The sequence below is a fragment of the Lactuca virosa genome, chromosome 6, assembly GCF_052849685.1.
Source record: "Lactuca virosa cultivar CGN04683 chromosome 6, Lactuca_virosa_CGN04683_v6, whole genome shotgun sequence".
Lineage (NCBI taxonomy): Eukaryota > Viridiplantae > Streptophyta > Magnoliopsida > Asterales > Asteraceae > Lactuca > Lactuca virosa.
The window spans coordinates 233,885,002-233,909,484 of NC_136431.1; the positions used below are offsets into that span (position 1 = coordinate 233,885,002).

The 24,483-nt window shown below is 39.2% G+C and overlaps 4 long non-coding RNA genes across 6 annotated transcripts; all 4 read right to left on the minus strand.

Annotated features, from left to right (window-relative positions):
* Positions 1–633: 633 nt before the first annotated feature.
* On the minus strand, positions 634–2,474 carry LOC145120735 (uncharacterized). Of its 2 annotated transcripts, none has more exons than XR_013714335.1 (3): positions 2,253–2,474; positions 2,082–2,213; positions 634–814 (listed from the first exon to the last, which is right to left on the minus strand). It is a non-coding gene; the product is annotated as an uncharacterized LOC145120735 (long non-coding RNA). The 2 variants fall into 2 exon arrangements; XR_013714334.1 differs by having other exon boundaries at positions 2,082–2,188; positions 2,253–2,459.
* Positions 2,475–19,773: 17,299 nt separating this feature from the next.
* On the minus strand, positions 19,774–20,481 carry LOC145119137 (uncharacterized). Its single transcript, XR_013713699.1, has 3 exons — positions 20,424–20,481; positions 19,886–19,897; positions 19,774–19,804 (listed from the first exon to the last, which is right to left on the minus strand). It is a non-coding gene; the product is annotated as an uncharacterized LOC145119137 (long non-coding RNA).
* Positions 20,482–20,639: 158 nt separating this feature from the next.
* On the minus strand, positions 20,640–22,110 carry LOC145122583 (uncharacterized). 2 transcript variants are annotated; one of them, XR_013714632.1, is made up of 5 exons: positions 22,092–22,110; positions 21,645–21,972; positions 21,193–21,319; positions 20,962–21,102; positions 20,640–20,664 (listed from the first exon to the last, which is right to left on the minus strand). It is a non-coding gene; the product is annotated as an uncharacterized LOC145122583 (long non-coding RNA). The 2 variants fall into 2 exon arrangements; XR_013714631.1 differs by lacking the exon at positions 20,640–20,664 and having other exon boundaries at positions 20,878–21,102.
* A 2-nt stretch (positions 22,111–22,112) lies between these two features.
* LOC145122584 (uncharacterized) lies at positions 22,113–22,696 on the minus strand. The gene is made up of 4 exons (XR_013714633.1): positions 22,635–22,696; positions 22,430–22,492; positions 22,248–22,329; positions 22,113–22,134 (listed from the first exon to the last, which is right to left on the minus strand). It is a non-coding gene; the product is annotated as an uncharacterized LOC145122584 (long non-coding RNA).
* Between the last annotated feature and the right edge of the window lie 1,787 nt (positions 22,697–24,483).

The following is a 24,483-nucleotide window of genomic DNA, read 5'->3' on the forward strand; positions in this document are numbered from 1 at the left end:
TTTATGACCAAAATCGCTCGGATAGCAAATACAGTATGTTCCACAAGGATTTGTACGCAATAATCTACATGTAAATATGATTGGTAACAACATCAATGCTAGAAAATTGGATATAGAGCTTATATCCCCACCATGCTCAAACGATCAAATCTTATACTACCAACGATCAAATCTAATGAGCTATATTAATCGACTCTTAACTTAATACCCTACAAGCCAAAGCCGATCGTCCCTCAGGTCTATTTACTATATATATATATATATATATATATATATATATATATATATATATATATATATATATATATATATGTTATTACATATTTTTATATTTCCGTATCCGTATCTTGAATTTTTGAGTTTTTTCGTTTCCTGTTTCCGTTCCGTATCTGTTTCCGTGCAACTTAGGCGATTTTCCATCCCAATTCTTACAAAACAGAAGTCGTAATTAGGAGACAGTGTCATGGAATCAGGATAGTAGCAGGACATCACCATTTCCATAATCACCCTTTGAGTTTTTATTGGTAGCCTTTTCCTCTCGCTTATACCCTTTTACTTCCATTTCTGTATTTGGTGGTTCAGTGGTTGGTCATGCACACAGAAAAAACATATATCATTCAGTAAGAATAGAAATTCAAAACCTAAACCCCTTCAAATTCCTTTTATCACCATATAAACCAATAGAAGTACCAAATTACACGAACATGTATACTTCCCACTTAAGTTGGTACTTGGTCACGTTTTGCTTGTTTCCCCAACAACAACAGACGTAGGGAAAGTATGAAGATGTGTATTTTTATGGATTTTTGAAACCCTGCAAGAATAATACATTCATATGAACTTTAAATATGAAATATTAGTAATTAAATTAAAATCTAAAACGCTTAGAAAAACCCAAATTCATAATCAATCAATATGATTCTCTTTTATTTAATATACACGTGTTAATTAAATCTGACACGATCAGAAACAATTTGAGAACCAACTTACATTAAAAAATAAATGCAAGATATAACAATGAACTTCCATCTGACTGTCTAATATAACATCATACTGGCATACTACTTCTTAATTTTTTTGAACTTTTTATTTTAATAGTTCAGACCATTGTACTCCTAAAGTAGAATGCTTAAATAAAAAAAGGATAAATTATATTAAATTAAATCAATTTAAGAAATAGAAACAAAATTTCAATGATATAATTAGACAAACAAATAAAAGTACATTGATATTTATTGCATTTAGCCCAATTAGGGGCTAAATGCAAGAGATAACAATTGGACTAATTGCAAAAAATAGTAATGTACTACTATTTTTTTGTCTAATATATCACCATACTTTCATTTCTCATTCTTAACTGTTTAAATTTCATTTTAATGTTTTTTCTTTTTAAACATTGTATTTTTAAAATACAATGCTTAATTAAGGAAAGGAAAGAAAAAATAAAACAAACTTCAAAAAAAGTTGACAATTAGAAACGAAAGTTAGATTCTATAATTACACAAACAAATGAAAAGACATTTCATGAGCCCAATCAAGGGCTAAATTCTAGGTATAGAAATGTACTTCCATTTTTATCTAATGTAGTATCATACTTTTAAAGATAAAATCCGAAAAGAAAAAAAAAACCATGTTTTTGTTACAACAGTCCCAAGTCATAGTAACTAAACCCATGCATGCGGAGGATAACATTTTTAATAAAAATTTCAAGTTTTAAAATTTTAAGAAAAAAAAATCATATAAGGTAAATAAACTCTAATTTCACCGATGTAAATCTTTCTTTATCTAAAAATAGCACCTCCATTTGTGCCGTATAGGCAGTATTTATCAACAACAAAAAACATTTACACATCAGCACATGGTTTCTTAATTTCTGGAAAAACCTTCCGGATGCATACATGAATCATCTAAATAGGACAAAATGTTTTTGTTCTTATAATCACTAATATGTCCAATAGATCCACTGGTATCCCATGAGGACTAAACACATCAGTTACCCTTTAAATACACTTTCAAATCGCTAAGTCAATAAATGTCTTAAATTCCCATTAATGATAAAAAAAAATAGGAAAATAAATTACCTGACACTGCATATCCCTCTATTTGTGACATAAATCACAATTGGAGATGATGAACTTTCCAAAGCACGATTCAAGTAAGAAAAATACTCCATGTCCAACATATGTACCTTTAAACATATTTTAAAGTAATCACTAAAAAAAGAGTTTCATAGAAAAGGTATATAAAAATACCTCATCGATGAATAAGATATCACAGACAACCTCTGCAACCCTTCATCAAGATAACGATTAACAACCTTAAAATAATAAAAACAAAATGTGATTCATTTAGAATTAAGAGGTCGGTTATAAAGAAATTAAATTCCTTATTGATTTATTGTAGTTATTTGTCTGTAATTTCAGATTTCTTAGCTTGATCTTTTGACCAATTAATGACAATATATACCTTGTCCACCTTGAAGGTGTAACATCCCGAAATTCAGGTAAAGCTATTTAACCCTTCCATTTTGTCAAGTTGTCAAGATTGGTCCCTTGAGAGAGTTCTTGTAGCAAATGAGTATGCTGGGCGTACTGGGGAGTACGCTGCGCGTACTCATGCGCTTAATTTGGACGCGGACTCGCCTGGGTACGCTGGGCGTCACGGGTCCAGCTGCAAACCCTAAATTTTTGGCTTGTGCATTATTTAAAGGATGCTAAGGCTCATTTCTCAGCCTCCATATCAGAGAGTGAAACCCTAAGAGAGAGCCTTCCATCGTCCTTAGCTTGAGTGTGTGTATTTTGGAGCTAAAAGTGTCTTGGTGTGTTAGTGAAGAAGAAGGAAAAGAGCTTGTGGAGGCTAGGGCTTGAAGTGCAAGTTTGGATCTGAGATCTTCAGAGAAAGGAGCTTCATCTAAAGGTATAAAGTTCAAAACTTTCCTCTTTATTTGGTTTAATGTTGCATGGACCATTTCTAGGGTTAAAAGTCCCAAAGGTGGAGACTTTATGAGTGTAATGTACTCCATGGACCTAGATCTGTCCCATTTCAGTGATATTTGTGTTATAGATCCATAAAAATTCCATCTTGGTCGTTGTTATGAGGTCATGCTTGAATTATGAGCTTTCTAGAGTTGGGAAATGGAATGTTATGGGTGTTAGTGACTTGTCCAGCCATGCACAGGCTTAAAGTGACCAACTTTATGGATTAAGAGGTTTAGAAATGGTCAGATCTAGAAGTTGGGCGTGGGACTTAACTGTTTAAGACCTCAAGAGCTTAGAGTCTGAAACTGGGAGTTACGCGGGGCGTAATCCCAGTACGCGCGGCGTAAGGGGTCGCGCACCCCGTTTCTGTGAGGTCGCCGGGTACGCCCAGCGTACAGGTTCGGTACGCGCAGCGTAACCCGGAGAGTTGACTTTTGTTGACTTTTAGGGTTTGGTCAACATTTGGGTCTTTGAGCCATGAGAGGGGTAAAATGGTCTTTTACCCTTCTGAGAGTGCTAAGAGAGGGAACAGTCTAGCCTTGAGAGTTGTATTGATTAGAGTGCTTATTCCATGTTATTAGGCGGAGGCTAGAGCAGATTTTACCGAGTTCGAGATTACCGAGTTACCCGAGGTGAGTCTTCTCACTAGACATTACCTAGAGTGGTATTTATGTGTAGACCAGAGGGTCTTGTGTGCTATGTGTATGTATGAGATTATGTGCATTGTGTTATATGTATGCTATGTGTTGAACAGACCGGGCCGGAGGGCCCAACGATATAGACCGGACTGAAGGGTCCAACGACACAGACTGGACCGAAGGGTCCGACGAGCTATGACCGGACCAGAGGGTCCAACGAGCTACGGGACTGGGGGGTCCCGCTGAGACACATCGACCGAAGGGTCGTATTATAGCCTCGAGTGGCATATGTGTTGTATGTGGTATTTTGGGGAACTCACTAAGCATTTATGCTTACAGTTGTTGTGTTATGTGTTTCAGGTACTAGCGAGGATCGCGGGAAGGCGTCGGCATGACCCATACACACTTGTGGAGTTTATGTTATTGAGATTCTGGAGACATACTTTGTTATGACACAGTGATACATTATGTTTTGTGATTTTTCATGTGATTGAAAGTATGATTTAAAAATGAAAAAATGTTTTGAAAAATTACGTCGTTATAAGTTGGTATCAGAGCCTTGGTTTGAGGGATTCAGGTGCATCTTCGGATGAATCTGAACTCAAACTGAGGAATTGAGAAAGTTTTCATAAAATAAACAATTTTTCTAAGAGAGTAAAAGATTTTGAGAAAAGCAGAACGAAGCAGTGTGTACGATCAGCCAGCGCCTAAACGATGATTTCCCAAAATACCCTTACATTATGTGTTATGAAATATGTTATGATATGATATGCATGCTCGAGTAGGCTAGGTGTTCTTATTAGGACTAGGGTGGCCTGATCTGTAATGCCTTAGCCTAGGAGTTACTGCTACTATGAGATGCTTCGAGAGTAAGTAGGTAGCAGCGAGGAACTTATGAGTGGTCTACTAGAGAGTAGCCTGAGTTTAGTGAGATATAGAGTACTTGTGATCTGGGATCTTAGGAGGAGGACTTGGGGTGAATACCGATGCGCTGTGGAAGGTAGTATAAGGTGTTGGATAAGGTGTCTAAGTCCATAACTATTTCTGGTATGTACTTGACCCGACCCGACATGGTCCATTTGGGTTGCATGGCACCATGCAATTGGATAAACTAAAATGAGAGAAATAACACTTATGGTTTATTAATATATTATAAGTTCTAATATATTAATAATATTATTTAATTAGTTTGATCAAGAATTAATTAAGTGATCAAAAGATAACTAATTAAATATATGGGTAGATTATGTAAATCTTCCATATCTTATATAGTGGGCTAAGAGGCTCCATGGATTATCAAGTTGGGTTCCACCCATAGGATGCTCCATGGGAGTTACAAACCCATGGGTCATGGAAATGAAGAGTCATGATACATTAGGGTTTACATGGTGTAACCCTAGATGTGTCAACACTATATAAGAAACTCATTCTCCACCAAAATCGGCTACACATAAGAAACAAGAGGGCTAGAGCCGATTTTGCAAGTGTAAGATTCTCTCAAAGTTTACTCCTTTGCATTTGGTGTTGTGTGAAGCATTTGAGGCATCACACTTGGAGTGCTAGGCTCACAAGGTTTCAAGGATCATAATCAACAACAAGGTAAGTTATTCTATCTTTCATTCAAGTTAAAAATGTTCCCCATGTATGCTAGATAGGAATATAACCTTGGAATTCAACTTTGCATGATTATTAGACAAACATAGATCCAAGGTTATTAGGGTTGCATGTACACTTAGGAAGTGTTAGAATGCTCAAAACCCATCAGTGGTATCAGAGCCTAGGTTTGTTTGTTGTTTTTTTTTTTGTGTGCAAACAGCTTGAAAAAAAATCGTTTTTCTGTTTTCTGCTCGTATGAAAGTTTGCACATTTGTTGCTGGAAATGGACTAGAAACATTACCCTAAACTGTTTTGATGTTTTAAAGCTTGTTTTAGATGGTGTAATGTTTATGCTAATCCATTTACAATGGCAATTATTAAAATTACAAGTTTTTTTAAGTGTAATTTTTTGATTCTTGAAAGTGTTTATATTCATGTTCTTGAACTTATGAAGATTAGATGATCATAGGAATTGTTTGTAACCTTCATGGTTGTTTAATTCATGATCATAATGTGTTTTAATGGAGTCCATAACTTGTCCTCAAGTTATGGAAAACCAAAACTCTCACTTTTATTAAAGCCATTAAAAGAACACAAGAGTTATAAAAATGAAGAGTCTTCATTTTTATTACTCAATTAATTCATAAGTTATAAGAAATGAAAAGTTTTGGAAGTTTACAAAACTTGCCCTCAAGTTTTGGAACATGTAAAGTCTTGATTAAAACTTTAGTTCCAACCCTTAGAATTTTAAAAGTTAAAATTCAACCCTTATACTTTATAATATTATAAGTTACTAATATATATATGTATAACGTCAAATCGTCTTACCGCTAGTACGCCTCATTCACGAAGCCGGTCTATAAGGGGGTATAAGGTTGTTGCCTATAAAATGGCAACTTAATGGGTGTCCACTCTCACCCACCGCTTCCTTGATCGGTGGAGGGTCGTTAGCCGAACGGGTAAGACAAGGACTTATAAATTCTCATTAAAAGTATGATGAATATTATAAAGTAACTAAATGCTTTTATTAAATTCCCAATTTTAGTTACTTTAGGAAAATGTGAATAAGGTGCTAATCCATGAAATTACACTTTACACTTTGTTTAAGTCGTTAGTGGAGCTCGTGTGGTTAACCGGCACACTAACTTGGACTTAACAAGGTAGGTAAAGGGTGACTTAAAGTTTATTATAGGTCGGTGGAGCTCGTGTGGTTAACCGGCACATCGATTGAGTAATAAACATTGAGTGTACCAAGAGATTTGCATGGTTACTTCACACCTCGTTTTGTGATCCTCGGTATCCCAGTCACAAAACTTGGAGGGCACACTCGAGATTGAAACATGCCTTTGAAAAGTTCATTGAATCTCAAAAGAATCTAGGAATTTCTAAGAACCAATTAAAAACCTAGTATTTATATTTCGTTTTTCATGGTGGAAATTGGTGAATCGTCATTCACCTACCTTTCAAATATGTTATAGCTTGGATTACGGCATACCTCTTCTAAGTTATAATATATTGTGATTGGATCCTAGCCTTAATATTACATTTGGGTGTTTTATTAAGGACTCTCTTAATATCTAAACTAATCTTGTTCTCTTCTTTCAGATGTCTTCAAACAATGCTGCTTCTGGCTCTAATCCTAATGGCTCCTTTACTCTTATGAACTTGTGTGGGAAAGTCACTTTTGATGGATCCAACTTCAATGAATGGATCAGAAACATCAGGATGATTACCCGCTGCGAGGACAAAGAATATGTCCTTGACAAGGAGCTTAAGGAGATTGATGAGACCACTGCAACTCCTCAGGAGATCGCTGACTTCCGGGCACATGAAAGGGATGCTACAAAAGTGGCATGCATCATGTTGGCCACCATGACAGCGGAACTCCAAAAGTCCTGTGAGGACTTCTACCCTTTTGAAATGCACCAAGATCTGATGGAAAGATACCATCAAAGTGCACGACAAGAGAGGTATGAAATCATATGCTCTATCATAACAACCATGATGAAGGACGGGGAATCCGTCACGAGCCACATGCAGAAAATGCAAAGGTATGTGGATCGGTTGCTGAAGCTTAATGTGAACTTCCCTGAGGAGCTTGCAATAGATATCATTTTGCACTCCTTACCATCGTGCTATGATCAATTCCGCATGACATATCACATAAATAAGGAAGAGGTCACACTCAGCAAACTTCAGGGACTCCTCAAGACCGCAGAAACAGGTCTTAAGGGTAAGTCGGTTGTTAACACTCCTACTCCAAACTCCGCCCCGGTTTTGGCAATCGGGAAAGGTTGAGGGAAGAAGAGGAAGAGCTCTTCGAAGGGTACCAAGGCTAGGACCCTTGATGGCTCTTCTTCAAGTGGAACAAAGAAAGGTTTTGTCACTCCTTCTTCTGACCCTAAAGAGGCTGAATGCTTCTATTGCCATGAAAAGTCACATTGGAAGCGGAACTGCCCAAAGTACCAGCAAGATGTGAAGGATGGGAAAGTTAAACCCAACCATGCAGGTATTTACACTATCTTATCTAATAACTCACCCCATTCTAACTCTTGGGTCCTTGATACCGGTTGTGGTATTCATATCTGTTCTGATTTGCAGGGACTAAGAAGAAGTGAGAATGTGGAGCATGGAAGAATAAACTTAATCATGGGGAATAGGAAAGCTTTACCTGTTACCAAGATTGGAGTTTATACTTTATCGCTAAGTAGTGGGTTTAGTTTAGATTTGAATAAATGTTGTTATTCGCCAGAAATGGCAAGAAATATTATTTCCTTTCATGCATTGTATAAACAAGGTTTCACCTTTTCATTTGATAATGAAGTTGGTTCGATTAATGCTTTCTTTAATAATGTTCTTTATTTTAAAGCATTACCTTGTGATGGTGTGTATGAAACTGTATATGTGGTTGATAACTTAGGAAATAATGTATTGTGTATTGATTCTGTTAATGATAATAACTTGGATAAAGCATCATTATGGCATTGTCGTCTTGGACATATAAGCAAGAAACGCATAGGCCAACTCCAAAAGGATGGAGTATTGGAGTCATTTGACCTAAAGTCAGATGATAGTTGCGAATCATGCTTACTTGGAAAAATGACAAAGTCACCCTTCACAGGTTCTTGTGAGAGGGGTGAAGGTTTGTTGGATCTTATACACACGGATGTGTGTGGGCCCTTCAAACATGCCACAAGGGATGCTAATCGTTATTATTTGACTTTTACTGATGATTACAGTAGATATGGATATGTCTACTTAATCAAGCATAAGTCAGAGACTTTTGAGAGGTTTAAAGAGTTTAAACAGGAAGTAGAGAATCAATTGGGCAGGAACATTAAGATGCTTCGATCCGATCGAGGTGGTGAGTATCTTAGTTCAGAGTTCCTCGACTATCTTAGGGAATGTGGGATTGTCTCACAATTGACACCTCCCAGGACACCGCAGTTGAATGGTGTAGCTGAGAGGCGTAATCGAACCTTGTTGGATATGGTTCGTTCCATGATGAGTCGAGCTTCGCTACCAATCTCATTTTGGGGGTATGCCTTAGAGACTGCCGCCCATATCCTTAATCTAGTTCCCACAAAGAAAGTTGCCAAAACTCCTCATGAGATGTGGACTGGTAAAGTGCCCAAACTAGGCCACATTAAGATTTGGGGTTGCGAGACTGATGATAAGCTCGAACCTCGAAGTGAGAGGTGTATTTTCATCGGCTACCCACAGAAATCCTTTGGTTACCTCTTCTACAGACCTAGTGAGAATGTGGTCTTTGTAGCTAGGAGGGCGTTCTTTCGAGAGAGAGAGTTCATAAGCCAAGGAGACAGTGGGAGGCAAGTTGACCTTGAAGAAATTCAAGAGTCAAGTGGTGAAGGAACTTCAAACCCTAGCACTCAACTTGAGGAGGAAACTTCTGTTGAGCCAATTGACAAGTCTGTACCTCTGAGGCGTTTCACAAGGGTTAGGAATGCACCTGAGCATTACTATGGATTCCATATTACTGCGGAAGGTGATACACTTATCAGTGATGAGACACTGATAGGTCTGGATGAACCTAACAGTTACGCGGAAGCCATGGCAGGCCCTGAGTCAGCCAAGTGGAAAGAGGCAATAGACAGCGAGATACAGTCCATGTATGACAATCAAGTTTGGAACTTGGTTGAGAATGTACCAGGTCGTAAGACTATAGGGTGCAAATGGATCTTCAAGAAAAAGACCGACATGGATGGTAATGTACACACTTATAAGGCACGACTGGTTGCAAAGGGTTTCTCACAAACTCCGGGAGTTGATTATGATGAGACCTTTTCTCTAGTGGCCAAGATTAAGTCTATTTGGGTTCTGTTAGCCATAGCTGCATTTCATGACTTTGAAATATGGCAAATGGATGTCAAAACCGCTTTCCTTAATGGAAAGTTGGCTGAGGATGTTTACATGAGTCAGCCAGAGGGTTTTGTCAATACAGAGTACCCTAATAAAGTGTGTAAGCTTGGGAAATCCATTTATGGGTTAAAGCAAGCACCTCGCAGATGGAATCTTTGCTTTGATGAGAAAGTCAAAGAATTTGGCTTTTCTAGGAGTGAAGATGAATATTGTGTATATGTCAAGGCTAGTGGGAGTATAGTTAGCTTTTTGGTATTGTATGTGGATGACATACTACTCATAGGAAATGACATCCCAACTCTGCAGGATGTTAAGTCCTGGCTTGGGAAGTGTTTCTCTATGAAGGACCTAGGAGAAGCTGCCTATATTCTAGGGATAAGGATCTTGAGAGACCGGAGTAAAAGACTAATTGGACTTAATCAGAGTACTTACTTGGATAAGGTGTTGAAGAGATTCGGCATGCATGACTCCAAGAAAGGAGAGTTACCCATCCAGAGTAATGTCAGATTGAGTAAGACACAAAGCCCTAGTACTGAGGCTGAGATAGCAGAAATGAGTCGAATACCTTATGCTTCGGCTGTAGGATCGATCATGTATGCTATGACGTGTACTCGACCTGATGTAGCCTTTGCTTTAAGCATGGTTAGCAGGTATCAGGGGAACCCTAGCAAGGCACACTGGACTGCGGTAAAGAATATCCTCAAGTACCTACGGAGGACTAAGGACTGGGTCCTTACCCTCGGTGGGAGTGAAGACTTGAGAGTTGTAGGGTATAGTGATGCTAGCTTTCAGACTGATAGAGATAATTTCCGCTCTCAGTCAGGCTGGGTCTTTACCTTAAATGGAGGAGCAATTTCTTGGAAGAGTTCCAAGCAAGAGACAGTGGCTGATTCAACTTGCGAATCAGAGTATATAGCAGCTAGCGAGGCAGCAAAGGAGGCGATATGGCTGAAGAACTTCATTGGAGACCTTGTAGTTGTACCAGCTATTAAAGAGCCAATGGAAATTTTCTGTGATAGTGAAAGTGCAGTTGCCTTAGCCAAGGAACCAAGGGATCACGGGAGATCCAGACACATCGACAGAAAATACCATTTCATCAGACATCGAATAGAAGAAGGACTCCTCGTGGCAAAGAGGGTATCATCGGATGAGAATCCAGCAGATCCCCTCACGAAAGGACTGACTCGGGTTAAGCATCTCCAGCATGCTCGGAGCATAGGGCTGAAGGATGATATTAGATTTAGTAGTTAGATAACCTTGAAATTTGTAAAGTGTAATTGACATTAGATGATGAATAAAAGGTGTTTTATTTATGAGTAAAGTGTTGCTATCTCTTGTCGATCGTTTACTATATTTCTTTTGCATGTTTTGACTTTCAGAATAATTATGTTTGGTATATCATATTATTCGAACCTCCACAGTCGGTCATATGTCGGAAGTAGGTATGAATCAAGACTGTCATGATTGGTTGCAGAGGTCTAAGTTGTTGGACATGGCTACAACACTCATGAGTGCTCATAAGTTCTGAGCATTGGACTCAACCCACGCTCACTGGAATCACTTCATGGAATTTATCTCGAGTGATCGTGAGACGGTAATATCATATAAGTCTTCAAACCTAGATATATGATTTGTTACTTATGAGTTGGTTATGCATTGATTGTACGAAAATGCATTGGTAACTCGATGTTATAAAACGTGCTCTTGTGTATAATTCAATGAGTAGTAGAACAAACATATGAGTCGAAGTTTATCTGTTCCTTCTTGGATTAGAAGCAGATATCTGGGCCCCTCGATGATTTTGTTTTGACCTATGTACCGGGCCCGGTCAGAACTAAGTTGATGTGTTCAATTGAATTCTATGTCAAACAAATCGGAAATCGGGAAACAAACTGTTGGATACAAAGTAAGACACTGTTCCATGTATTTGTCCGGCTGATATCTAGAACAGAGGATTATATGATCACTTATCTTAAATGGCGTATCATCATCTTCTCAGTTCCGAGAGACCTTGAAAGAGCTACGATTGCCGATCGGTTCCTGAAGTATTGCAGTTATAGTTATTAGACTTATCCAAGTGGGAGACTGTTGGATAAGATGTCTAAGTCCATAACGATTTCTGGTATGTACTTGACCCGACCCGACATGGTCCATTTGGGTTGCATGGCACCATGCAATTGGATAAACTAAAATGAGAGAAATAACACTTATGGTTTATTAATATATTATAAGTTCTAATATATTAATAATATTATTTAATTAGTTTGATCAAGAATTAATTAAGTGATCAAAAGATAACTAATTAAATATATGGGTAGATTATGTAAATCTTCCATATCTTATATAGTGGGCTAAGAGGCTCCATGGATTATCAAGTTGGGTTCCACCCATAGGATGCTCCATGGGAGTTACAAACCCATGGGTCATGGAAATGAAGAGTCATGATACATTAGGGTTTACATGGTGTAACCCTAGATGTGTCAACACTATATAAGAAACCCATTCTCCACCAAAATCGGCTACACATAAGAAACAAGAGGGCTAGGGCCGATTTTGCAAGTGTAAGATTCTCTCAAAGTTTACTCCTTTGCATTTGGTGTTGTGTGAAGCATTTGAGGCATCACACTTGGGGTGCTAGGCTCACAAGGTTTCAAGGATCATAATCAACAACAAGGTAAGTTATTCTATCTTTCATTCAAGTTAAAAATGTTCCCCATGTATGCTAGATATGAATATAACCTTGGAATTCAACTTTGCATGATTATTAGACAAACATAGATCCAAGGTTATTAGGGTTGCATGTACACTTAGGAAGTGTTAGAATGCTCAAAACCCATCATAAGGGCCCGTACTACTGGAAACACCGGATCGGTGAGCAGTCCAAGTAAGAATCCTCAGGGTACTAAAGAACAAGTAGGGTTGAGTATCGAGTGTGAGTATACTCGAACGAGTCTCTGATTCTTTTGTGTTGTGTTTCAGAGACATCATGGTTGGGACGCGCCACCACCCAGGAGGCAGTGGTACGAGTGGTACCAGCGATGAGGAGATTCGTAGGTTGATTCACGAGGAGGTGGCTGCGGCCATTAGAGCTGAGATACCAGAGATGTTCGGGTCTATCAAGACCACACTGATCGAGACTTTTGATGAGCGGTACGCTGCTCTTACTGAGGCTGTTGTTGCTGCGGCCACCGCAGCCGTCGCTGCTGCCAGGCCGCAGGGGGGTGACTCGTTGTTGTACCGAGAGTTCAGCAACACGAAGCCACCAGGGTTTGATGGGACGGAGGACCCGATTGCTGCGATGAGGTGGATTTCTGATATCGAGGGATGCTTCTACACCTGCTCGTGTCCGGAGCATCTGAGGGTTCGGTTTGCGTTGAACCAGCTTCGCTTGGGAGCGAAGGACTGGTGGAAGTTTGTGACGGCAGACTTCACTACGGCAGAGCTTACTGCGGTGACCTGGGAGAGGTTCACCACGATGTTTCGAGATGAGTATGTTCCCCCTGTGGAGAGGGAACGTCTGGCCCAGGAGTTCTTATCCCTCAAGCAGGGAACTGAGTTTGTGATGGTGATTACGAGGATGTTTCACGAGAGGGCGTTGTTTTGCCCTGAGCACGTGTCGACTGAGCAGGCACGTATGAGCCGGTACTTGAGCATATTGAGGAGGGATATCCGGGAGTTCGTGGCGAACTCGTCATACCGGACATTTGCCGAGCTTCAGGCAAATGCCCGGAAGAGAGAGATTGAGCTGGAGACTCAGGTTAGGGAGGAGGCCGAGTCTCAGAGGAGGGACAGGCGACCGACACAGGTGCAGCCGGCAGCCAAGCGGGCAAAGCCCGCTGATTCGAGATCTGGGGGTCCGAAGGGCCGCACTTGTGGAAAGTGCGGCAAGAGCCACGAGGGAGGGTGCAGGGCTGGGGTGTGTTACAAGTGTGGGAAGGAGGGGCATTACGCGAGGGATTGCCCCAAGGGATTCTCGGTTTGCTTTCATTGCAACCAGACCGGCCATCGGAAGGCCGAGTGCCCACAGTTGCTGCAGGGATCAGCGTAGGGATCTGCACCTGTTGCTCGAGCTACTGAGACCCGGCCAGTGAAGGCCGAGGCACCGAAGGCTCACGGGAGAGCCTTCCAGTTGACAGTGGAGGAGGTTCGCGCAGCGCCCGATGTCGTGGCTGGTATGTATTCTTTCATTTATTTATGCTGAGTTTGAGATTTTGTGCTTATATAATGTTATGCGTAGGTACTTTTCTTGTGAGTTCTGTACCTGCTTTGGTGTTATTTGACTCGGGTGCGAGTCGGTCTTTTGTGTCGTTAGCGTTTAGTCAACACATCAGTATCCAGCGGGAGGCGTTGAGTCGACCTCTACGAGTTTCCATAGCTGACGAGCGAGCGGTATATGCTACAGAGGTGATTCGGGGATGTGTACTCGAGATCTTCGGGGTTGAGTTTCCGATTGATCTGGTCCCGATTGCGATGGGGGACGTGTGTGTTTATAGTGGGTATGGATTGATTGAGCCGTTTTGGGGCAGTTATAGACTGCGAGCGACAGTTGGTGACGATACGAGACCCTAGTGGGGGAGTTCTTACGGTGTACGACGAGGGTACCCGTTCAGGGTCAGCATTCTGTTCGGCTGCTAGAGCGAGGCAGAGTCTACAGCAGGGCTGTAGTGGTTTGTGGCCTATGTGATGGACACACGAGTAGCAGCGGAGAGACCTAGTTCTATTGATGATGTGCCGATAGTGCGTGAGTTCCCGGACGTTTTCCCCGAGGAGTTGCCGGGTGTGCCTCCCGAGAGGCAGGTGGAGTTTCGCATCGATTTGGTTCCGGGAGCGGTGCCTATCGCCAAGGCGCCCTATCGTCTTGCGCCACCAGAGATGCAGGAGTTATCTTCACAGCTGCAGGAGCTGCTGGGGAAGGGGTTTATTCGACCAAGTAGCTCACCGTGGGGAGCGTCGATCCTTTTTGTCAAGAAAAAGGATGGTTCACATCGGATGTGCATTGATTACTGGGAGTTGAACAAGTTAACGGTCAAGAACCGTTACCCACTGCCGAGGATTTATGATCTGTTTGATCAGTTACAGGGAACGTCTTGGTTCTCCAAGATTGATCTGAGGTCTGGATATCATCAGATGAGAGTGCGGGATGAGGATATCCAGAAGACGGCGTGCAGGACTCGTTATGGGCATTACGAGTTCGTGGTGATGCCTTTCGGGCTCACCAATGCACCGACAACGTTCATGGATCTCATGAACAGAGTGTGTAGGCCGATGTTGGATCGATCAGTGATCGTATTCATCGATGACATATTGGTGTATTCGAGATCCAGAGAGCAGCATGAGGAGCATTTGAGGGAGATCCTCGGAGTTCTGAGATCGGAGAGGCTTTACACCAAATTCTCCAAGTGTGATTTCTGGTTACGAGAGGTCCAGTTCCTGGGACACCTCGTTAATCAGAATGGGATATTGGTCGATCCGGCCAAGATTGAGGCGGTGATGAGTTGGGAGGTGTCGAGAACCCCCACCGAGATCAGGAGTTTTCTGGGGTTGGCCGACTATTATAGGAGATTTATTAAAGATTTCTCCAAGATCGTTGTGCCTCTCACCAGATTGACCCGGAAGGGCGTTACTTTTTCGTGGGGTCTTGAGCAGCAGGCCTCATTTGAGACTCTTCGCCAGAGGTTGTGCGAAGCCCCGGTGTTATCCCTTCCAGAGGGAATGGAGGATTTTGTGGTGTACTGCGACGCATCGATATCAGGGTTGGGTGCGGTGCTTATGCAGAGAGGGCATGTGATAGCGTATGCATCGAGGCAGCTGAAGCCTCATGAGACGAGGTATCCCACCCACGATCTGGAGTTGGGGGCAGTGGTGTTCGCCCTCAAGATCTGGCGCCATTACCTGTACGGGGTTCGGTGTACCATATACACGGACCACAAAAGTTTGAAGTATCTGATGGATCAGCCCAACCTGAATATGTGCCAAAGGAGTGTTGGGTTTTGAGCATTCTAACACTCCTATGGTGTACATGCAACCCTATAAACCTTGGATCTATGTTTTCTCTATTATACATGCAAATATTAACTATTCCAAGGTTTCATCCTAACTAGCATATTATGAAGCACCTATACTACAAAGTTCTAGTTAGATGACATAACTTTTGATGTAGCTTGATGTCTTCAAGCTTTAAGAGCTTAGCCCCAATAGTGTGGAAGCCTCAAATGGAATCACAAATCACCAAAACACCTTGGAAGAACTTGAGAGAATATGTATGCACACTAAAATCGGCCCACTCTTATTTTCACACACTTGTCCCAATTTTGTGAGCCAAGGACCCCTTTATATATTATGGAGGATTAGGGTTACATCCATGTAAACCCTAATACCCATGACCTTTCATTTACATAGGATCCATGGGTTAAAAGCTCCATGGACCATCCATGAAAGCTTAGCCCAACCTAAATGAACTTGGCCCATTCCATATATATAAGAGTCCATATTTAATTAGTTCTTTTTGATCACTTAATTAATTCTAAATTAATTCTTGATCAATACTAATTAAATAATATGATTCCATATTAATATATTACAACTTATAATATATTAATATAAATCATAAATATACTGTTCTCAAAAGACTATCCATATAAATTGTGCCGGTGAAGTGCAACCCAAATGGACCATGTCGGGTCGGGTCAAGTACATACCAAATATAGTTATGGACTTAGACATTAATCCAACAGTCTCCTACTTGGATAAGTCTAAAACTATCATTGAGTATGACTTCAAAACCTAACTGGCAATCGTAGCTCTTAAAGCCGCTGTCGAACTCTGACCTTGTCAATGACTTGTCCATTAGATAAGGGATCATATATTCCTCCATTCTAGATATAATATGGACTGAGACATGGATTATAATCATTCTCTCTGTCCATTTGTTGTTTCCCGGTTTTCGATTTATGATGACTGACTGATTGAACAAATCAAATCAGTCCTGGCTTGGCCAAGCACTCACATGTGTCATCGCTAAATCATCGAGGGGCCCACTGATATCGCTTTTATCCCGAAGGTAAAAGGAATGGATAAACTTCGACTCATATGGCTTGTTCTACTACTTGTTGAATCATACACAAAGGCACGTTTTATAACATCGAGTTACCAAATGCGTTTTCGTGCAATCAATGTATAACCAACTCATAGTAACAACTCATATCTCTAGGTTTGAAGAATATAAGATATTATCGTCTCATGATCACTCGTGATAAAATCCATGAAGTGATTCAAATGAGCGCGGGTTGAATCCAATACTCAGAACTTATGAGCACTCATGAGTGTTGTAGCACCACTTTGTCCACCAACTTGGACCTCTACAAACCAACCCATGATAGTCTTGATTCATATCTACTTCCAACATATGACCGACTGTGGATGGTTTGAATAACTTAATCATTCAGGAAGAGCGACTTAGTTATTCTGGAAGTCAAAACATGCAAAGTGAAACACAAGAATAAATGAATCAAATATGGTATCAAACCCTATGAATATAAATAAACACTTTTATTTATCACCATACTGATTACTCATTATTCATTGTTTCGGTTTTATAAACTTTATACTTGAATTAAAAACACTAGTTGTCCCATGCTCCAAGCATGTACACTATGTTTTTCTTAAACAATAGCTTTGCCATACACAAAGTATGCACTCTATGTTTGTCTATGATCCTTACTTTGTGAAATAAACCAATTGAACATAATTTCAATGATCCGAGCTGGAGTTCCAGGTGGGGGACTTCGTACAGCAGGTTAGAAAGAGGTTACTGACGGCTCAAAGTCGTCAGAAGAGTTATGCGGATCGGCGACAATCCGAGCTGGAGTTCCAGGTGGGGGACTTCGTACTCCTGAAAGTGTCCCCTTGGAAAGGAGTGATCCGATTCAGGAAGAGGGGCAAGCTGGGGCCCCGGTACATCGGTCCGTTCATGGTGACCGCGAGGGTGGGCAAGGTAGCATATCGGTTGGAGCCAACTACGGAGTTGAGTCAGATTCATGATACCTTCCACGTGTCTCAGTTGAGGAAGTGTATAGCCGACGAGTCGGCGGTGGTACCGCTGGAGGATATTCAGGTGGATGCGAGCCTGAATTATGCTGAGAGACCAATCGCGATCCAGGATCGGAAGATCAAGGTTCTGAGGAACAAGGAGGTGCCTCTGGTTCAGGTCCAGTGGCAGCATCGGAGGGGGTCCGAGCTGACTTGGGAGACGGAGTCAGAGATGCGGGAGCAGCATCCGGAGTTGTTTTCGGCATGAGACTTCGAGGGCGAAGTCTGGTTCTAGTAGGGGAGAATTGTAACATCCCGAAATTCAGGTAAAGCTATTTACCCCTTCCATTTTGTCAAGTTGTCAAGATTGGTCCCTTGAGAGAGTTCTTGTAGCAAATGAGTACGCTGGGCGTACTGGGGAGTACGCTGCGCGTACTCATGCGCTTAATTTGGATGCGGACTCGCCTGGGTACGCTGGGCGTAACGGGTCCAGATGCAAACCCTAAATGTTTGGCTTGTGCACTATTTAAAGGATGCTAAGGCTCATTTCTCAGCCTCCATATCAGAGAGTGAAACCCTAAGAGAGAGCCTTCCATCGTCCTTAGCTTGAGTGTGTGTATTTTGGAGCTAAAAGTGTCTTGGTGTGTTAGTGAAGAAGAAGGAAAAGAGCTTGTGGAGGCTAGGGCTTGAAATTCAAGTTTGGATCTGAGATCTTCAGAGAAAGGAGCTTCATCTAGAGGTATAAAGTTCAAAACTTTCCTCTTTATTTGGTTTAATGTTGCATGGACCATTTCTAGGGTTAAAAGTCCCAAAGGTGGAGACTTTATGAGTGTAATGTACTCCATGGACCTAGATCTGTCCCATTTCAGTGATATTTGTGTTATAGATCCATAAAAATTCCATCTTGGTCGTTGTTATGAGGTCATGCTTGAATTATGAGCTTTCTAGAGTTGGGAAATGGAATGTTATGGGTGTTAGTGACTTGTCCAGCCATGCACAGGCTTAAAGTGACCAACTTTATGGATTAAGAGGTTTAGAAATGGTCAGATCTAGAAGTTGGGCGTGGGACTTAACTGTTTAAGACCTCAAGAGCTTAGAGTCTGAAACTGGGAGTTACGCGGGGCGTAATCCCAGTACGCGCGGCGTAAGGGGTCGCGCACCCCGTTTCTGTGAGGTCGCCGGGTACGCCCAGCGTACAGGTTCGGTACGCGCAGCGTAACCCGGAGAGTTGACTTTTGTTGACTTTTAGGGTTTGGTCAACATTTGGGTCTTTGAGCCATGAGAGGGGTAAAATGGTCTTTTACCCTTCTGAGAGTGCTAAGAGAGGGAACAGTCTAGCCTTGAGAGTTGTATTGATTAGAGTGCTTATTCCATGTTATTAGGCGGAGGCTAGAGCAGATTTTACCGAGTTCGAGATTACTGAGTTACCCGAGGTGAGTCTTCTCACTATACATTACCTAGAGTGGTATTTATGTGTAGACCAGAGGGTCTTGTGTGCTATGTGTATGTATGCGATTATGTGCATTGTGTTATATGTATGCTATGTGTTGAACAGACTGGGCCGGAGGGCCCAACGATATAGACCGGACCGAAGGGTCCAACGACACAGACTGGACCGAAGGGTCCGACGAGCTATGACCGGACCAGAGGGTCCAACGAGCTACGGGACTGGGGGGTCCCGCTGAGACACATCGACCGAAGAGTCGTATTATAGCCTCGAGTGGCGTATGTGTTGTATGTGGTATTTTGGGGAACTCACTAAGCATTTATGCTTACAGTTGTTGTGTTATGTGTTTCAGGTACTAGCGAGGATCGCGGGAAGGCGCCGGCATGACCCGTACACACTTGTGGAGTTTATGTTATTGAGATTCTGGGGACATGCTTTGTTATGACACAATGATACATTATGTTTTGTGATTTTTCATGTGATTGAAAGTATGATTTAAAAATGAAAATTTGTTTTGAAAAATTACGTCGTTACAGAAGGCGTGCATTAACATCAAGATTATGAAGTGTAACATCCTGATTGAAGGAATTTTGGATAATGTGTGACGATAAAATGTCATAAATATTAATCAAATGTAATTATATATAAAAAATGGTAGACCTAAACTATTTCTTCCTTTGAGAGTTGCTAGCTTCACATGCTTCTCATGCACCTCCAAATGGACAAGTATCATAATCCTGACTCAGATCAAGAATGTATAATTTAGATAGATACTGTTTATATTCATATACACTAAGTCAAAGCCTCAACAATCATACCAGGTACTTCACCTACAAAACCAGGAAAAGCTTTTAATATAATTACCAGTCAACATTGTAGAATTATTAGTTTTCCTTCCATTACCAACTTTCCATCTAAATCCCTATAATAGACACCAAATGATATTAATAATTAAATTGAACATTAGACATAACAGTAGAATTTGTTTCATAATTGTTTGTGCACAAAGATTTGTAAGTTCTCCAATTGCAACTGTATTTGCTATAAAAGAGAGACTAAAGCATTGTTTAATTGATGGCATTTTGCTAAAAATTGGGTCAAATACAAAAAATCCATGTATTTGTACCGTGACAGTTTAATTGATGGCAATTTTAAATACCTTTACTTGAAAATGATACATACTAAACTTAAGATACTTAATGGAGAGTGGTGACATGACTTAATCTGGTAAGCTATAGATGAGTGTTTTTCTTTTTTGACTTGATGCAAAAAATTGATTTAATGTAGAAATAGATAGTTAATGTTTCTGTTTTACAAACTTTTATGAGGAAAAAATTTAAAATCTAGTAAACTCACCTATTACTTCAACCAAAGCATCACCATTTTGACTGAAAGAGATCCCAGTAGATTTTATATGCATCAACAACATAAACACAACCCTAGGAACATCCAAAAAAGTTAGGATCACTTTTACTTAATCAAACATAACAATAGAAACAAAGAAAACAGGATTACAGATAATTTCAGTAAAAGAAATTAGTGTATAGAGAGAGAATCATTACATCAAGAAAACCTAGCAAGGAGCCAGCTAATGAACCTGCAACAACCAGAAGTGCCAAAAACCAGAAGTCAAATATCACCTACTCAGTATCAGACAAGGAAACAAATGGATGTATTAGAAAACTGCAAGTGAAAACATGGTCATTCATTATATACACCAAAAGAAAAATAAGTAGCAGGTTAATCATTTTGATTAGCTTATGTTTTGGAGATTAGCATTAAGCAAGCAGCAGTCAAGATAATTGTCCTTCCAAATACAACCACAATGTTGGAACATGAGAAAATAAAAGCCATATGTAAATGAGAAATTAATAGATTCAATGTGAATATTTACTTTCAGCTTCTATAAGAAATATGAGAAAATGATATGAGGTGATGATACATAACATTTGTTCCGGTATCTTTAGCATTTGGCTCTTTTGACTGAGTATTAGAGAGAAATGGTTTTGTTCTTCAATTTGGATATCAGATGTGTCTGCAAAAAAGTACAAATCCACAAAATATAATTAAAAATTCTAAAAATGATTATATATTGCAGAAATAGCATAAATATGTTTTAACTCACCAACAGGTTAATTAAGTCGTGCTCAAATCCAATTTGAGGCGCAATTTTTTTTGCCACGATTACACTTGATGCCTTTAGTGTGAGTTATCAAATGACCACCATGAGGCCAAAAGATTTCATTCTTCATCTGCACTTCAAAAAAGAAGTATCTTATCAAGAAAGTAACGCTATGAAATTACCCCCTAAAAATTAAAAAATATATTGGTGAGTTATCTTCTAATGATTACATTTGATGCCTTATTGTGAGTTATAAACAACCACCAGGGAATAATCCATGAACAATATAAGGAATTGTATAACCATAAGTTTTTTGAGGAATAAACTCAAAACAGTTGGTGACCATAATACTAAACATTCCCAGATACCTATTTCCAGATGCCAATTACCAAGTCTGAGTGATTTGAAATAAACATTTTCAAACTTAAATAAATAAAGTGAAAAAATGACTTTACTTTAAATCATAATCAAGTTTCCCTGCCAGTGCGACCAACAATGTAGTTTTTCCTCCACCTGGTGCACTTAAAACCAAAGCCAACCAGCATTTAATCATGATTACCATCTGCCATCGCATTGAGAAGACTAAAAAACGACATGAGGGTTTAAGAGGGAGAAGAGAGAGGGATGCAACCTAGTATTGGACGAGAGCAAGAGAAAGTAAAGGTGAAGGTGTGATGAAAAAAACCATGTTACAGAATATTATGAGAGAATATGGAGAAATCAATATCTGAAAACATAAACATCCTTACCTTTTCAGATAAGCCTAAAACCAGCAGTCTTCACCTGTAATTGAATAACGGATGTGACCTTATGCTTTTATGGAGAGAGAGAGAGAGAGAGGGAGAGAGAACAATGAAAGATGATAATAAATTTTACTCAATGAGTTAGTTGCTGCAACTTACAATTGTGCATTCTTAGAAGTACTAGCAACGATTACCTCAATTCCTGAAAGCAATAGTAGAAATTAGGATTTTGTTCATCGGAATTATAACATGAGCACCGTGGTATGCTATGAGGATTCACGAAAACTTGCAGAAACAGAATCAGTGTTATTTTACCTTCTCGACCGAACCAACTAATGAATGGGTGAATAAACAATGCAAATCCCATCAATAATCAACTCCAGTAGCGGATTAAAACCTAAAATATGAAATCGATTTAAGCCTATCGATTGCGGAACCAAAAAAGGCATGGAATTAGCATACAACAGTCAAAGATAACCCTTCAAATCAAAACATACCTGAAAGAGAGAGTCGAGAGAGAGAACCAAGCCAACCTTCTACCTTCGATCCTTGTAATTTCTCTTTGGATTTGATGTGCGAAGATAATGAAATCATCGGAATTGGCAAAAACATTAAATCAAACGAATAAATTATTTTTACCAATCGAAACAAACAAATGCAATGAGAAAACTATGGAAATCGAGTAAACAAATGAATTTTTACCTTCAGGTGAAGGTATGTCAGACGAATCGGAAGCCATTGGATAACAGAAGCAACTATTTTTTCCAACAATTGTCAATCGACAACTATGATTGAAGCATTTACAGTGAAATTCAACTCTATATATAGGCAAGACAGTTAATCAAAATCACCTGATTTCTAGCAATCATGGAATCGTGGGGGAGACGAACCAGGAAGCGAAACTGCAAGAAACGGCCAAAATCGAGTTTATGCGGACGAGATTGAAAGAACTTGGAGTTTTGATGGCTGAGATTTTGAGGACGACGGTTAGACTCACCGTCGTCAATAGTATTAATAATTTTGTCTGGCACAAAAAACTATCAACAAATTATGTTATTTATATGTATCTACTCTAATAAATAATAATCTTTTTACCACATGTTATATTTTTATTGATTTGGCCACATGTAATTTTGTAGTTATTTTCAACTAAATTTTTTCCAAATAGCATTTTGTGGTTTTTTCTATTTTATTAAATTCCACATAATATTTAAATGTAATAATTGCAATAAATGTAATAATAAATAGATATCAATTTCAATAATTAACTTTCCTTCTAACTTCAATATTTCTAAAAAAAAATTTGCCTATTAATTTTAAGTTAATGAAGATAGCTTAATACATATCGATGGAAGGCAAACGGGCAACAAGCTGCACCGCTAGCCCTTTCTGTATGGCAAAACCAATTCTTTTGAAAACAACATTTGTGGATCTAGGAGATATGACATTAGAATGCATGACCCGTTAGACTCTATTGAGGAGCTCCACCGCCTCTGGTGCGAGAAAGCCAAATGTATCGAAATTATTTGTTTTCTAAATTAAAACTTAATTAGCTTTCTTTGTTTATTTATCTAAATTATTTGTTTAAATTTAAAAGAGAAAAAAAAACACTTTCATTTATAATAATTCAATATTTTTCTAATTTTTCTTATAAATTCAAACTTTTTCAAATGTTTAGAATTTTCATATTTTTTTAAATGAATCCATGTAATACATGGGTCTTACACCTAGTATCATTATTAAAGTTATTATTTGTTCAAAAAATATATCTTTTAATAACATGTGAATAGCTGATTTGACAAATTTTATTATAGAAAAAATACTTAAAAATAACAAAGTTTTGTAATCGTACAAAAAACATCATTCAATTTTGTTTATTACAAAAAATACCAACAAAATAAAGGATTTTACACATATGATCATTAAAGTTATGAAATAATACAACAACATTTAATTTTTTCAAAAAAACAAACAAAGTTTTATCCTAACATCACTTTTGAAGCGTAAAAACTAGTGTTGTGAAAGTTTTTTTTTTTTTTTTTTCTATTTTCACTATTGTTACATGTTATATGAGGTTTCTAAGTTACCTTGAAATAAAATTCATAAGATAATCCTTTAATTTTCAAAAATTCAATATTTTGACTGCAAGTATGTTTTTTTCTCATTACATATTAATGGAGAAAGATTGCAGTTAATCACGCGTTATAGCGGTGCTATAGCAGCGCTATAGCGTTTTCGTGGAGGTGTAAGAGCACAATTTACCATTAAATAACGGTTTCGAATAATGGTGATGTTATTAGTGCCGCTATTTACCATAATTGTGGTCACCGTTATAACAGCGTTATAGCTGTTATTTGAATAAATTCCATTTTTGTGCTATTTCACATAAACAAATGTTTTTTGTGTCATTCCATTAAATAAAATTGTTTTTCTTAGCTCAAACCAAAAAATTGATTAAGTTTTGGGTCTGTGACAACTTCCATTGAAATCATGTATGTTTTGTCTTGCTAATTGTGTTGAATACTTGAAGTATTGGAGTATGATTAACTGT